Source organism: Papaver somniferum, chromosome 7, assembly GCF_003573695.1.
Source record: "Papaver somniferum cultivar HN1 chromosome 7, ASM357369v1, whole genome shotgun sequence".
Classification (NCBI taxonomy): Eukaryota; Viridiplantae; Streptophyta; class Magnoliopsida; order Ranunculales; family Papaveraceae; genus Papaver; species Papaver somniferum.
In genome coordinates, this window is record NC_039364.1 from 186,835,794 (window position 1) to 186,846,703 (window position 10,910).

Sequence of the window (10,910 nt, forward strand, 5' to 3'; positions counted from 1 at the left end):
TTGAAGTCATAGAGAAGGAGCCGGACTATCATATGATACTAGGGAGACCGTGGCTTCATGACAATAAGGTCATCCCTTCAACGTATCACCAGTGCCTAAAGACCATGCTAAATGAGGAAGTCATCCGTATTCCTGCATCATTGTCTCCGTACGCACCAATATGCGGAGTGGAACTTTTCGAGCCAAAGGAAACTCCGCAGGGAAGATCAGACAAAGTCCTGTGCACCCCACTACCCACGTGGGCTTCAATTCAGGAAGAAGACCGACTTGCATCACTAAGGGCTAAGCACCACGACGCACCTTTGCTGATGAGGCGTCCATCTTTATCCGGTGAAGCTTCAACCCACGTTCACACCAAGAGGGAACGAACTTTCGAGGCAAGCCGTGATCAGAAGGGGAAAACAATATACCGACGCCGCTGTTAGCAATTAGCAGGAGAGACTGGCACCCAGTCTCTCCGCCCAGATGAGTGCTTCAAGAACGATGGGCCGCAAGAAGAAGTATTGGACGCTCCGCGACAGTTACAAGATGGCACCAACTCCACAACTGACGAGCTCGAAACTGTTAACATCGGGAATGAAGAATCTCCCAGCCTGTCTTTATCAGTTCGACTTTGTCCACACGAACGCGCGAGTCTTGTCCAGCTTCTCAAGGAGTATCAAGACGTATTTCCTGGACGTATGAGGAAATGCCTGGTCTGGATGAAAAATTGGTCACTCACCATCTACATATCATACCTGGATCCAAGCCGATCAAACAGTCTCCGAGGCAATTCAGACACGAAGTGGAAGAGCAAATCAAAACCGAAATTCAGAAGTTGCTAGTTGCTGGCTTTATCAAACCTATTCACCATCCGACCTGGTTATCTAATGTGGTTCCAGTAAAGAAGAAAAACGGACAGATACGGTGCTGCGTGGACTTCAGAGACCTGAACAAGTGCTGCCCCAAGGACGATTTTCCTCTGCCTAACATCGACATGTTAGTAGATGCTACCAGCGGACACGGCATGTTCTCCTTCATGGATGGTTACAGTGGCTACAATCAGATAAGGATGTATGAACACGATGCATATTAAGACAGCCTTTCGAACCCCTTGGCAATTTTTACTATACTGTTATGCCCTTCGGTTTAAAGAATGCCGGTGCAACGTATCAACGCGCTATGACGGCAATCTTCCATGACATGATGCATAAGCAAGTAGAAGACTACGTGGATGATATTGTGGTCAAGTCAAGAGCTCGGCAATCACGCAGGAGTCTTACGACAAGTGTTCGAAAGGTGTCGTGAATACAAATTGAAGATGAATCCTTTGAAATGCGCCTTCGGTGTCTCTTCAGGAAATTTCTGGGATTCCAAGTGACTGCTGAAGGGATCAAAGTAGACCCGTCCAAGACTCAAGCCATCCTCACGATGCCGCCACCACAAACTGTGAAGGAACTTCAGAGCTTCATGGGCAAGGTGAACTACATTCGTCGTTTTATACCTGGCTTGGCCCAGCTTGTCGCTGCATTCACCCCCTTGCTGAAGAAGGGAGCAAATTTTATTTGGACCGCAACTCAACAGGAAGCGTTTCAAAATATTCAACGAATACTATCATCTCCAACCATCATGAGGTCTCCCGTCCAAGGGAAGCCGCTATGTCTCTACACCGCCTCCAGCGATACTGCTGTAGGGGCTTTACTCGCCCAGGAAGACGATGAGGGAATCGAACTCCCCATATATTACTTCAGTCGAATATTAAGATATGCTGAGCTCAGGTATCCCAAAGCGGAGAAGGCATGTTTAGCTCTAATCTATTCAATTCAGAAGTACAAACATTACCTATTGTCCAACAAGGTGGTACTCATATCTAAATCTGATCCTGCGAAGTTTTTGCTTTCAAAACCGGTCCTGATGGGAAGGACGGCCAAGTGGCTTCTCCAAATGTCAGAGTTGGACATAACACATACGTCGCCTAGAGCTATCAAGGGGCAAGCAGTCGCAGACTTATTAGCAGCATTCCCTAGAGAAGGCACTACAGGGCTACACGAAGATCTTCCTGGAGAATTTCCAGACATCTCTGTTGTCGAGGAAGAAGCATGGATCTTGTATTTTGACGGCTCCGCTACCCCTAGCAGTAACACCGGAGGAGCAGGCGTGGTCTTAGTATCCCCGACTGGGGAAGTATTCTCACACTCCTTCAAGCTGGACTTCCAATGCACCAACAACTCAGCAGAGTATGAAGCCTTCCTCATAGGGATGTCAATATCCAAACAAGCAGGAGTCACACGTCTGGAGATAAGAGGTGACTCCAAACTACTGGTGAATCAGATGAATGGAGTATACATTGAAGGAAGTAACGCTAGCTCCATACCGGTCAGAAGCACAAAGGTTACTAATCTACTTTGCCGATGCAACCATAACCCATATTGGTCGCAGCAACAACAAACACGCCGATTGCCTAGCAACGCTGGCTTCCAAATTGAAGTTCGGAGGTTTTGAAGAAACCCTGACAGTAAAGAGGAAACCATAAAATCAACATGGATGTCACAATACAAAGACACCGAGGCTCACGATTGGCGAACGCCGATCATTCAGGAGCTCAGCAGCTCACTCTCCCAAGGAAAGGTCGGTCTCAAAACCCTGAAGAACTTCTTCATGCTTCATGGTATGCTATATCATCGAAACCCGGATGGTTCTCTATCAAGATGTCTTGGAGATGATGAGGCATAACAACAGCTTAACCATGTTCACAATGAAATTTGCGGACAATCACTGATTGTAATGCTTTACCGACGACTTCAACGCCTGGGCTATTACTGGCCAGAGATGGAGACTCAATCCAGACTACTTCAGAAGTCCTGCTCAAATTGTCAAGCGCCCGCCACACCAATTGGAGGTTTTTAGTGTGAACCACACTGGGGACTGGAGAGAGACGTACATTAGCTATCTCCGCGACATGGGAACTCCCACTAATCAAAAGGATGCTATCAAGATAAAGCAAAAATCCAAGCGGTTCGTATTTCACAAAGGGATCCTGTATCGCAAGAGCTTCGGAAGTGATCTATTGCGATGCTTGGATGGGGTAGAAATACCAATCATGCTGAAGGAAACGCACGAAGGGGAACATCAAGGAAAGGGGAAACTGTTTCTCCAGATACACGAGAAATACTATTGTCCAACCATGGAGGATGACGCAGCCACTTTCGTTCAAAGCTGCCACAAATGTCAAATTCATGGGAACCTTGTTCACGCTCCTTCCACCCCTTTACACTCGATAAGCAGTCCATGGGCATTTTACAGCTGGGGACTGGACATTATCGGGAAAATCAATCCGCCGTCATCAAAGCAGCACGAGTACATCATAACCGCGACAGAATACTTCACTAAATGGGTAGAAGCCATTCCTCTACGAGGGATTACATGAGCAACAATTACGGATTTCATTAAAGAACATATCATTTGTCGCTTCGGTGTGCCAAAGCATATCATCACTGATAACGGCACTCCCTTCGCCAACAAACAGGTATGAGAGTTACTTGAGGAGTATGGAATTAAACAGGTCTTCTCCACTATCTACTATCCTCAAGGAAACGGACAAGCTGAGAGTACCAACAAGACACTGATCTGGATCATCAGTCGAACAGTGCATGACAACCCTAGAGAATGGCATGACCAATTACCAATGGCGCTATGGGCATATCGAACGTCACCCAGAAGCTCCATTAGAGTTTCTCCATACTCACTTGTTTACGGTGCAGACGCAATTCTCCCAGCAGAGATCAAAATCCCATCAGCCAGGATTACAACAGCAATCGAGGTCCACTGGAATGAGGCTGAAGCATCCAGCTCTAGAGTAGCGGAGTTAGAAACTCTGGATTTTAGAAGAAGCAAAGCAGAAGAACACACTCACGTGTACATGAATAGAATTTCCAGGGCATATTTATACAACAAAACTATGAAACCATGTGTTTTCAAAGTGGGGGATTTGGTCTTGAAAACGGCCAAACACATCCAGCAAGACATGTCCGCACCGAAATTCTCACCGAAATGGGAAGGTCCTTATACGACCACCAAGGCTTACAGTACTGCTACTACAAGATCATTAAAGTGGACGGAGGAAAGCTAGAGACAGTCATCAACGGAAAATGGATCAAGGCATATCATGCTTGATCATTGTCCGCTCTGTCTCATGACACAACAATACATGCATTTATTTTCATTACATGTTTGAATTATCAATTTATTCAGAGATGCTTTAATGAAAAAACCTGTTTCATCAATCAAAAACCAGTACAATTTATTCCGCAAAGATGTTCAAAATCTTTTGACATGAACGTCGTTAATAATGAGAAAATACAGCTGAATGCAGCTTAGAAGAGGCCATCTAACAGATTATAATTCCTTGAGAGCATCATCTTCAGTCTAGCTTGATATCTCTCTGTCCCATTCTTCAAGTTCTGTACTGCCTGCTCCACCTTCTCCGATTCAGCAGCCAGAGCCTTTTCTTCTTCCAAGATAGCCTTCGTAGCAGGAACTACGTTCGCAAGGATGCCGGCTCGATCAACCTTGATGATGTCAAGACGCTGATGCAGCCAACCCACATTGAATTTCATCGATTCACAGGTAGACACCATGTTCTCCCACTCTTCAAATTTTGATTCGGCAACGTTACGGATGGAGATACCCTCCATCTCAGCAATCAGGGGAAGAAGGCAGTTTACCGTGGTAACCAAAGCAGATGCAAAGTGTTGAACTACATTCCTGGTTGAAATATGGCCATACCTCTTCCATACTTTTCTGTATAAGGGTACGAACTCCTTCCGCACCAAGAATCCGCCGATGGTTCGATAGCTAGAAGACAGACATTTCATGTGAATATCGAATGGAAGACCTGCGTTGGGGTATTCGCAAGACGAGATACCTAGATCGTCATCGTCGATATCCGCATGAGTGGGCGTATTTGAATTTGAAGGAAGGGGACTCGTCAAATCATCATCATCGACCACTGTCACACATGGGGGTCTCCGCAAAAAATAGGAGGAGCGAACTGGTACGGTCTTCCGGCGAACACGAACATGAGAGTCATCGCAAATCTGTTCATTCTGAACCTCAGATGGGCGTACGCGTTTAACAGAAGATCCTGGGTGATATGAAGAAGATGATCTGTTGTTGTTCGACATGTCAAAGAGATAGAGTTTCTGCAAGAAAAACCTATCAATGAATAACGGTTTTTAAACCCCGCATACATGTTGAAGGAAACCCTAAAGGAAGACCAAATCATCTACAACAGAGCTTATCCGGAGGTCTCGACGCCGACCGAGCCATGCTTTTCTCCCAAACCCTAATTTGACCAGCTCCACCTTGCAATGTATATCTATGCGGTAAATGAGTATTTACTTTAACTTAGTCATTTCCTTATACAAATTTGTCACCATCTCATGCCTACCCCACAATAGTGTAATCATTATGTGCTAGGCAGGGGACTTAATGTTGATGGTGGATTTTCAGTTAAGGCTAAAATTATAAAAGCCAAAACTATGCGCAAACATCCTGCAAAGGATAAAACCACTGATAAAGTGGAGAATACTTCTTCACTATAAACTTATAGCATTACCAATTAATGCATGACCAACCTTGTATTTCCTGTACTGCTTCACTATTATCATTATTGGTGCGACATGACGACTGAGTGTTGCTCTCAGCAGAGCAACACGAATCTCCAAGCATTAAATAAGGAGGCACGTACGAAATACCTGTACAAGCTATAACTCTCGGAGTGTTATACTAGCCCGATCGAGCATCTGGACTGTCCGTATCAGTCTCAGAAACAATCACGACCATCCAACTTCACCAACATGATTGGATGGCTTAGATCGAATCCATAACCCTCAAGCAGGTATTGGAATGTTCAACACCGGACCAATGCGGACCCCGCATAGTCGGCCTCCCCAAAAGGGTAGCATGGATTTCCAATTCGTCCAGCCAAAGCAGCGTGGACGAGAAACCCTAAATTAGGGTTTATAGCACATTACATGTGTCGCAAATCAGTCTCAACCATCCATCTTCGCAGGCATAGATGGAGGGTGTAGATGTAGATTCAAAGGGCCTAGAGCATGTCAATACAAACACCGTGGGCCCGCCTACATACATGACCGATCGGTCAGGACCAAACATGGATGGTCGTCCCAATTCGTGTGCCCAAACAAGGAATGACACACGGCTGGCAAAACCCTAATTAGGGTTTTCGATCATGAGCGTCCATTTTCACCTGATCGAACAAAGGGTATGGGAGTCGATTAAGCAGGTCCAGTGAGTATCAACACGATCTCTATGGGCCCACATATCTCCACACCCGATTGGCCAAGGCATATCATGCCTGGTCGTCTCGATTCGCACGCCCAAACTAGGCGTGGTCACACCTCCCAATTGAAAACTAATCTCGACCACTCAACTTTGCCGGACAAATTGAGTGGCTCAGATCACGTTTCTATGGGGTATTAAGGTATGGACGTGTACACCAGCCTGCCGTCTGTATACCAGACTAATCGGCCAAGACCGACCAAGCTTGGTCGTCTCGAAACGCGCGCCCGAAATTGGCATGACGCGCGGATTTTGCGGCACCAGATTTATGTTGCAAATTGATCTCAACCACTCAACTTCGCCGGACAAATTGAGTGGCTTAGATCACACTTTAACGAGACAATGAGGTATGGGCGCCTACACCGGCATGCCGTCTACATGCATGCATGATCGGCCCAGCCAAAATTGCGTCCCAAGCTTGGTTTCGACCAAGCTGAAGAGTGATGCTTGCGCACCTCTTCATAAACCCTAATTCCACTAACGGTCGCAGATGAGTGTCTCAAAGATCATCTCGTCCGTTCAACTTCACCTGCTTGGTTATACAACCCTGGTCAGGAGTTAACTGGTCAATGAGGTGTTGTGGTTATTACCATCCGCCACTCTACCACACCAAGTGATCGGTCAAGTCAGGACTTACCTGTACAACCCCAAACGATCACTTGAAGATGTCTAGACACGCATCTATTTTAAGACGCTTAATCGTGACTTACTCCATTAAGCCTTAAAATAGCGATGCTTCATACATGCTGAATATATTCGATGCATTACATGCATAAAATTCACGTGATATTTTACAAGTATCAAATTCCAAATAACTTAGTTATTTAACCTAGCATTACATGCTACCTTATGTGGGTCCCACGATCCACACACTCGAGACATCAATCATGTCACAAACTGGGGGATACATACTGGGGTATTGGTCTGGCGGCTTACAGCGTGCAGCGCACAACGCGCCATCACAAGAACGTGTCAGGAAGTCATGGACGGTTAGTGATGATGGTAGAAGTGTGCAAGACTGATCGTGTAACACTAACACCCGCAACTCCACTACTCCATCACTCCACTTTTTCCACTTCCCACGAGATATGTGAGTAAGGCTCAATGACTTCTATAAATAGGTTCTCCTCCCTATTTCGACGAGACAAGACAACAGAAACCAGGTGTTGATACAATCGTATTCCAACACCAGAACTGATAGCTTTCATTCTGTAAGCCAGTTCAGCTTTCTGATACAAGTCATACATAGCCAACACCTTCACAATATCAACACCTTCTTCGCTTCCCTCCCTAAGATCAACCTCATCTCCTTCACTTTGTGACCGAAGCAAGTTTGGAACGATCATTTCTTGGTTTAGGCCAGAATTGTACAGATTGATTTCTCGAATCACAAAGCACTCCCGTGCAGTGCATTTGTTTAGGGTTTAGATTCATTCATCATCCAAACACCCCAAATTACCAAATTCGGCAGGAATAGTTTTCACCCATAAACAACTATATATATAATACTCTAGTGATTAAACTTAATCATATCATTATGATCAAAGTATCAAGGAAATATATTACGAAGTATAACGTTTATCTTTTGAACTTTGTAAATACGACATCGACATAATCTGTGTATTTAGTTACTTGATTATGTGTGGGATATAGGTGTGATTTTGTTCTACAAAATTATGTATTATTACATTGGTTTAAGGAAGTAAATGTATGAACTTGTTTCATAATCAAAAGGGAAACTATAAGTGTGTTGGTCTGGTTCTTTATTGAATATCATTTGGATGACCAATACAAGATGACAAGGTAGAACATATCTTAACTTATGTTGAGAATTGAGTTATAACCGGTCATAGCCTATATTGTGTGACAAGGTGTAACCGATCCTAACTAGTTTTGGGAGAGAAGCTGTAATCGGTCACAAGCCACATTGTGTAGCAAGTTGTAATCGGTTACAAGATACTTTGTGAAGCAAGGCGTATCCCGTCACAAGCTATATTGGGAAGTTAGTTGTAATCGATCACAACCTACTTTAAGAATCAAGGTGTAACCGATCACAAGCTACTTTGGGAAGTAAGGTGTAACCGATCACAAGTTACTTTGGGAATCATGGTGTAACCATTCACAACCTATATTGGGGAGCATGGTATAACCGGTCACAACTTATATTGCGAGTCATGGTAGAACCAATATATATATCCCAAGAGCAAAACCGAGTTTCCAAAGTTCACACATTTCTTCATGTTGCGCGTGAATTCAGAATTACGGTTTGCTAAGATGAGAAACTTCTAGATGTCGACATTATTTGAGCATGTGCATAACTCTTATCATTAATTATTCAAAGATGCTTCTTGATGCTCAAAGTGATCCCAAACCGAAATATTGAAAAACATTTAATTATGATTTTCAATATGTATGTTTTAATTACCAGCAATTAAAGCATATCCCCTGGAAAAGGTTATTAGTTAAAGTGAAAAACTAATAAATGAAATTTTCTAAGAGAGATTTCGGAAATATGATTTGGCATTTAATTGAAAATAAGAAAACCGAAATTAGGTACTTTAACGAATATCTTGAGAATATTTTCGGTTTTGGAATTTTCTTGTTTTCCATACAACTTTGGTTTATAAATACTTGAGTTTGCAATCCTTGCAAACTATCCTAAGAGCCAATCAAAATTCATTCGTGTTGTTTCTGGTTCGGAGAGGAAAGTACCCTAATTAGGCGAAATCTCTTACGACCGCTCGTTCAAAGACTTCTGTGGGATCAAGAAGCTCTATGAGTACCACTGGTGGGAAACTAGATAATTACATTGTTATTTTAGTTTTCGATTATTGATTTGATTAACCAACCGTTGTTGAAACTTTGATTGCACCTAGTTTGATTATTCTTGAGAGCCTTCTCTTCTGACATAAGGGTCACTCAAACTAGATCAAAGTATCGACGGGATCTTTAGAATCATTTTCGGATCTAAAGACATCTTGTGATAATCCATTTTTAACAGACTCCGTTCTGTGTGTGATTGATCACAAGAAGATTCAAGTTTGTGTTGTGCAGGTTATTGAGAAGGCAATTGAAAATTTGAAGACGAAGAAGATTTTCTTATTAGTTTTCATATCTTATGAATTTGTGCACATATCTTGAACGGCTGGGATCCGACTTAGATTAAATTTATCTTAGAAAGTTGTATGATCTGCAACTATCATTTGGGGGTACTCTTCAGTATCCAAATCTGATAGTTGTGAATCTGAATCTAAGTTACTGATTCAGATTGATCTTACCCGATAAAGGAGTTTATTAGTTTAAACGTAAGAACCTTTGTCAACAACTCAAACCTATCTTTTATCACAGATTGATTACAGTGGTTACCAAATAGTTTTATTCCTTTACTGTTTGGAATACGATCCAAAGGAGTAGCTATTCACGTGCGTGACTCTAGAAGTCGAAGGCGCAGGGATACTGAGGAAACTAAGTAGCTAGGGGTGGTCTATTTGGTCTCAACTATACGAAGTTGGTATTAGATTTTATATAACGGCTTAATTCTGAGAGTATTCAAAACTGGACTAGGTCCCGAGGGTTTTTCTGCATTTGCGGTTTCCTCGTTAAAAAAATCTTGTGATGTGTTACTTATTTTACTTCCGCATTGTAAATTTTTTATATTATAATAAAGTAAATACACTTGTGCGTTAATCCGAATCACTTGATATTGATCTTATAGTAAATCGGTTCCGGACCGTAACTATTATCAAGTGAATATCAAGTTGTTGTATTCTCTCGACTTAGTCCATATACGATCACACTTGGTATATAACTTATAGGTTGATATTTAAAAGATTGTGGTGTATTTGGGTACCTCATCTTTTCATTTGGCTTATTTACTAACATTGCCATTGTACCATCCATTAGTTTCCAACTTCAAAGGTTGAGATTGATTTAGAAATTCCCAAGAAGATTTCAGGGTTTGTAAAATCTAATCATTTTTCTCCAGCAACCCCAACTTCACTCCCTCTCTCATTCATCACCTCCATATCCGGTACAAATCCTAATTTCACATGTATAACAACCAAATTATGTATCAATTCACTGTTAACTTAGGCTGATAAGTTTTGGATATAAGAAGAAAAAGAGAACCTAGATTTCTTCCATTATTAAGTTCTTTCAAGCTCTTTTATATTGTGTTATCAGAATCAAAAAATTAGTTTTGGCCGTGTAATAGGCGACCACTTCGCACTGTTCGGGGGAACTTGAATCAGCCGACGACGCCCGGCTGCGTCTTGACCCCTATCCAATTTTTGGTCCAATTCCCTCTTCGTACTACCAAAAAATGAGATTCTTGCCGGGTTGTAGATGTACATACGTTTATTTACAAGAAGGTCGTGGTGGTGTTATGCGATTGGAGTTAAGGGTTTCAATTCCAAATTTGTTTTAATTGCAGTAAAAGGGGATTTTAATGGTGGTGTGGGATGAGGGAATTTAAAGAGGATGGTGGTGATGTAACGGGCTCTATAGGTGTATAGGTGATGGATAATCTTTTGATTTGGTGGTGGTTCTAATTTCTGTTATGTACATTG